The sequence below is a fragment of the Notolepis coatsorum genome, assembly GCF_963971535.1.
Source record: "Notolepis coatsorum genome assembly, chromosome: 15".
In the NCBI taxonomy this organism is placed as follows: Eukaryota; Metazoa; Chordata; class Actinopteri; order Aulopiformes; family Paralepididae; genus Notolepis; species Notolepis coatsorum.
This window is the reverse complement of record NC_140179.1, coordinates 23,929,342-23,936,212: the sequence shown is the minus strand read 5'-3', so window position 1 is coordinate 23,936,212 and position 6,871 is coordinate 23,929,342.

The following is a 6,871-nucleotide window of genomic DNA, read 5'->3' as shown; positions in this document are numbered from 1 at the left end:
TTAGTGAACCGATGTCATGCCAGTGAGCTGCCACTAGGGGCAGCGTGGCTAAGCGTGAGTGACTGTATGAATGAATGAATGAGTTTGTGACATTGCCAACATTGTTTAGCATTGGATAAAGAGTAACAAGATAAAAGAGGGGCGACAGTGCCTCAGGAGGTAGAGCAGTCGTCTGGTAATCCAGATGTTCCCGGTTTGATTCCCGCTCCCCCCGGGCAGCGTTTCAAAGTGTCCTTGAGCAAGACACTTCACCCCTAACTGATACAAGCTGTTATATGAAAAATGCACCAAGACATGTCCTGGTTAGTCTGCTGGCGCCATGTTAGACTTCACATTCACTCACCGACGGCGGAGGCCACCATGCAAGGTGCCAACCTGCTCACCAGGAGCAGTTGGGGGTTAAGTGTCTTGCTCAAGGACACTTCGACATGCCGGCAAGAGGGGCCAGAATTGAACCGGGAACCTTCTGATTACCAGACGACTGCTCTACCTCCTGAGACACTGTCACCCACTGCTACAAACCTCTTCCTCTACCTCTCTGCTGTCCTCCGCATATACCCCCCCCCCCCCCCCCCCCCCCACACACACACACACACACACACACACACACACACACACACACACACACACACACCTACACACCTACACACCTACACACCTACACACACACACACACACACACACCTAAACACCTACACACCTACACACACACACACACACACACACACACACACACACACACCTATTGTTCCCATGGTGTGTAAATAATGTCTGGTTTATCAGCTTCTAAAACTGCAACTTCAGCCACTTTTCTGGTGCAGAGTTTACAATCTCATGTGTTGCACGTACAGTACACACACATATACACACATACATATACACACATGCACATACACACACATATACACATGCACATACACTCACACACACATATACACATACACAAATGCACATACACTCACATACACACATATACGCACATACATACACATACATAGACACACACACACACACACACACACACACATACACATATACATTGATGGATGTAAATTCAGAGTTACTGGTTTCACATAATAGGCACAGGAGCATTATCATACACTCTGACTCTAACATACTCTCTCTGTGTGTGGTCTCTCTCTCTCTCTTTCTGTGGTATCTCTCTCTTTATGTGGTCTCTCTCTATCTCTATCTCTCTGTGTGGTCTCTCTCTCTCTCTCTCTGTGTGGTATCTCTCTCTTTCTGTGGTCTCTCTCTATCTCTATCTCTCTGTGTGGTCTCTCTCTCTCTCTCTCTCTCTCTCTGTGTGTTCTCTCGCTCTTTCTCTCTCTCTTTATGTGGTCTCTCTCTATCTCTATCTCTCTGTGTGGTCTCTCTCTCTGTGTGGTATCTCTCTCTTTCTGTGGTCTCTCTCTATCTCTCTCTCTGTGTGGTCTCTCTCTCTCTCTCTCTGTGTGTTCTCTCGCTCTTTCTCTCTCTCTTTCTGTGGTCTCTATCTCTCTCTCTCTATATATATATATATCTCTCTCTCTATCTCTCTCTCTCTATCTATATATATCTTATCTATATATAATATATCTTATTATTATATAGCAAGTTTACTTTTACTCTTACTCATAGTATTATTCATTCAGATAAAAATTCTTTATTGCCTATATTTTTTTTGATCCACTTTTTCTCCCATTTTTCTATATTTTTCTCCCATCCCAATTTCGTATCATCCAATTCAACCCTCCCCTGTCACGAACGCTGTTTCTTGCCTCCCACAAGCCGGCGGCAATGTGGACTAAGTCATACATAGCACAAGTCCCCTCCGGTACTTGAGGTAACAGCAGTCGCATCTTTTCACCTGCGCAGCTCGATCTCTCAGTGGCGAGGAGTAACACGTGGGAGGCTCACGCTGCCCCCGACACTTCCTGATTCTACTGCGCAGGCGCACCAACCGACTTGTAGGAGTCGCTTGTTCACAACGTTCGATCCCCACCCTTCAGTTTTCCCTCCCCGTAATACGGCCAATGTGTATTACTGCGGACGACCAGCTAAACTGAAAACAATGTGGAGAGCTGGATTCGAACACGCGAATCCTAGCGTCTCCACACTGGTGGCGAGTGCCTTGCCCACTACACCACCTAGCCGCCCTCTTTATTGCCTATATTTATTGCAATGTATAATATTACAGAAAGGGCATACAGACCCTGATCTGCACCTTTATTTGCACTGTTTTTCATATTTATATTCAGTGTTTCCAATGTTTATTTTGTCTCACTTTTATATTCAGATATCATTTTATTGCCTATATTTATGTCTTTCTACTATTACCCTGCCCATACCTGTACCCCCCCCCCCTATGCTGCTATGATTTCCCCAAGGGGATCAATAAAGGAATATCTTATTTCATACCTTCTTAGAAGGTATTTTACCCGACAACAGCAACACACACACACACACACACACACACACACACACACACACACACACACACACACACACACACACCGACACACACCGACACACACACACACACACACACACACACACACACACACACACACACACACACACACACACACACACACACACACACACGGGCTCAGCACACACCTTTGAAGTCGGGCCTAATGACCAGGTCAGCATCACACAGATGTTCCCAGTGATGCCCCGCCCACTACGCCTGATTGGTTTGTGATTGGCTGCATTTGAATGGGATTTGGTTGAATTCTCCTGGGATTTGTACATGTTTTTGTGCCTTGTATGTGTGTGTGTGTGTGTGTGTGTGTGTGTGTGTGTGTGCATGCGCGTGCATGTGCTTACGTGCGTGTGTGCGTGTTGATGCCTGGTGTTGTTTTTGTCTGCGCTGCGTGGTCAGCCAGGTCAGAGGTTAGAGGTCAGCCAGGTCAGTGCTGCTCAGACATGTTGCTAAGGGAGGACTGGCCTGAGACACAATATGGACACATGTTGCCTTTCTCTGCTTCACTCTCTACTCACTCTCTCTCTCTCTCTCTCTCTCTCTCTCTCTCTCTCTCTCTCTCTCTCTCTCTCTCTCTCTCTCTCTCTCTCTCTCTCTCTCTCTTTCACACTCCCTTCTTCTTCTCTCCCTCTCTATTTCTCCTGCTCTTATTCTTCTCTCTCTCTTCCTCTCTATTTCTCCCTCTCTTATTCTCTCTCTCTCCCTCTCTATTTCTCCCTCTCTTCTTCTCTCTCTCTTCCTCTCTATTTTACACTCTCTTCTTCTCTCCCCCTCTCTATTTCTCCCTCTCTTATTCTCTCTCTTCCTCTCTATTTCTCCCTCTCTTATTCTCTCTCTCCCTCTCTTATTCTCTCTCTCCCTCTCTTATTCTCTCTCTCTTCCTCTCTATTTCTCCCTCTCTTATTCTCTCTCCCTTCCTCTATTATTCTCTCTCTCTTCCTCTCTATTTCAGACTCTTATTCTCTCTATCTTTCTCTCAATTTCTCACTCTTATTCTCTCTCTCTTCCTCTCTATTTCTCCCTCTTCTTCTCTCTCTCTTCATCTCTATTTACACTATCTTCTCTCTCTCTCTCTTCCTCTCTATTTCTCACTCTCTTCTTCTCTCTCTCTCGTCCTCTCTATTTCTCCCTCTCTTATTCTCTCTCTCTTCCTCTCTATTTCTCCCTCTCTTATTCTCTCTATCTCCCTCTCTATTTCTCCCTCTCTTATTCTCTATATTTCTCACTCTCTTATTCTCTCTCTCTTCCTCTCTCTTCTTCTCTCTCCCTCTCTATTTCAGACTCTCTTATTCTCTCTCTCTTCCTCTCTATTTCTCCCTCTCTTATTCTCTCTCTCTTCCTTTCTATTTCTCACTCTCTTCTCTCTCTCTCTTCCTCTCTATTTACACTCTTATTCTCTCTCTCTTCCTCTTTATTTCACACTCTTCTATCTCTTCCTCTCTATTTACACTCTCTTATTCTCTCTCTCTTCCTCTCTATTTACACTCTCTTCTCTCTCTCTCTTCCTCTCTATTTATCCATCTCTTATTCTCTCTCTCTCCCTCACTCTCTTATTCGATCTCTCTTCCTCTCTATTTCTCACTCTCTTATTCTCTCTTCCTCTCTATTTCCCCCTCTCTTATTCGCTCTTCCTCTCTATTTCTCCCTCTCTTATTCTCTCTCTCTTCCTCTCTATTTCTCACTCCCTTATTCTCTCTCTTCCTCTCTATGTCTCCCTCTCTTATTCTCTATCTTCCTCTATTTCTCACTCTCATTCTCTCTCTCTTCCTCTCTCTTCTTCTCTCTCCCTCTCTTTGCATTCGTTCTGTGTCCTCCTCTTCCTCTCCTCCTCCCCTTCCTCTCCTCCTCCTCTTCCTCTCCTCTTCCCCTGACAGTGTGAGCTGTGTCCTTCTCTTCCTCTCCTCTTCCCCTTCCTCTCCTCCTCCTCCTCCTCCTCCCCTTCCTCTCCTCTTCCTCTCCTCCTCCCCTGACGGTGTGAGCTGTGTCCTTCTCTTCCTCTCCTCCTCCCCTTCCTCTCCTCCTTCTCTTCCTCTCCTCCTCCCCTGACGGTGTGAGCTTATCTTCCTCTCCTCTTCCTCTTCCTCTCCTCTTCCTCTCCTCCTCCCCCTCTTCCTCTCCTCCTCCTCCCCTGATGGTGTGAACTGTCACTCCATGTTACTGTCACACGAGCGAGCGCCTGCCTCCACATCACAGAGCTCTTTGATTGGCCGGGCCTCTCCCAGGTCAGCGAGCCGCTGCCTGATAATAACATTGTTTGATTGCTGGAGTGGAGATGTAATTGATTGATCCGCTCGCCATGTCTGAGGGTCAGGCCTCTGAAGGAGCCCATGCAGGGGTGGGGAGGGACGGGGACAGGGGTGGGGGGGATGTCTTGTTGCACTTTTTATCTTCCAGGGGAAGTACTAGATAAGAACTAGAGGTGGGCATAGATAATTTTTTTTAATCTAGATTAATCTATCTGCAATCCTGGAGTTAATCTAGATTAATCTAGATTAAAATGGCTAAAAAAAAATATGTGTGTTCTACCCAAATAATGACCAGAGGATGAGATTTATCCTCTCCTCTTCATCTGAGGAGTCACTAGCTGTTCTATCTCCTTGTTCAACAGCATGAACATGTCTCTTCTTTTTGTAATTTCCAGTGTTTCTTTTAAAACCAGACTTATCGTAATTTTCTGTGCCCTTCTTATTTCTACACGCACGCTCTATGTGGCCTTTTCCCCACAATTACGACAATCCATTTCTTTACACCAACATGTTGGTGCAAGATGTCCTGTTTTTCCACAACGAAAACACGGACCCTGGCCGCTTTGCCCGTCACTGACCTTGTGCACTCTACTGGTCGTTGCATGCAACTGCTGGGCTTCCTTTGATGCCATTTCCATTGTTACACTGATATTGACAGCTCTCTCCAGTGTCAAATCACTCTCTGTCAGTAGTTTCTTCTGTGCACCTTCATTTCTTAATCCACACACAAGCCTGTCTCTCAATGTGTCTTTTAGTGAATCTCTAAATTCACAATGCTGCTGACTGGTTGCTCACACACAGACTGCTGCAGAAGCACGTTTCTCAACAAATCCAATGTAGCTCAAGCTCAGTGTAACAGTTCCATTGCTCCACATTGTCATCAAACGGTCCAATATTTCCAATAACCCAAGCCATTTCTGTTGTGAACACTCACGATAGTCCAGTCGATCCTTCCTTTAGTGTGTCAAGTGGATTCTTCTTGTAGATGTTTCCAAGTGCCGGGCAACGACGACGTGAGCTAACATGCTAACTCGCTAAGCTAACATGGTAAACAAAGGTCACGACGGACTTATTTTCTTGGCTCCCAGACCCAACTTTGAGAAATAGATTAACGGCGTCAATTGTATTATCGCACGATAATAGTCCGGCGTTAACACTGTTAACGGCCCAGCTCTAATAAGAACACATACATAATACTGTACCTTAGATGGATACACATACATACATGTACATACATGTACATACATACATACATACATACATACATACATACATACATACATACATACATACATACATACACACACACACACAGACAGACAGACAGACAGACAGACAGACAGACAGACAGACAGACAGACAGACAGACAGACAGACAGACAGACAGACAGACAGACAGACAGACAGTACAAACAATTTGAAACACTATTCCTTCTAAAAATTAACTACCCTTCCTGCTGACTCAAGTTCAAGTTTCTTTATTAGTTCTCTCTAATAAACTTGACTTGCTGTACAAAAGTCTTGGCTAAATGACTAAATGTAAATGTATACATTTAGAAGAAAATTCTTATTTACAATGACAGCCTGGTGAGAAAACTGTAGGTATTTTATAAAACCATCGGCTCCAAGCAGTCTCTTATTCCTCTGGACATGTGAGCCTGACCAGAACAGCTGTTAACACCCCTCTTTGACTTCGAAATAGGCTAAGATTAACACAGGCTAAACTAACACCTATCTACAAACATTTAGACTGGCTCCATACCATTGAGTCATTAATATATCCTCATTAATGTATCATATTCAAATAAGTTAAATAATATCTTACACATAATCACAAAAGTTGTATATCAAAGCCAAAACAAATACACTCTGTCTCCCTCAGTCAAGCCAGGCACCCAGGTTCAGAATACATTGACCTGATGACCTGTGTGACCTAAATGACCTGTGCCTGGCCACATGTCAGAACTAACAAAGGGCCATATCTAAAGGATTAAATATAAGTAAACACGTAAAACTGATAGATAGAATCAATCTTAAACTCCACAATTCTATATTACAATACCTTCTATTACAAGTACCCTTTATTTCAAAATCATCCATTTCTGTCATCATTATACTTTCATTATATCATTATATCATTATACTCATTCCCAGCAGA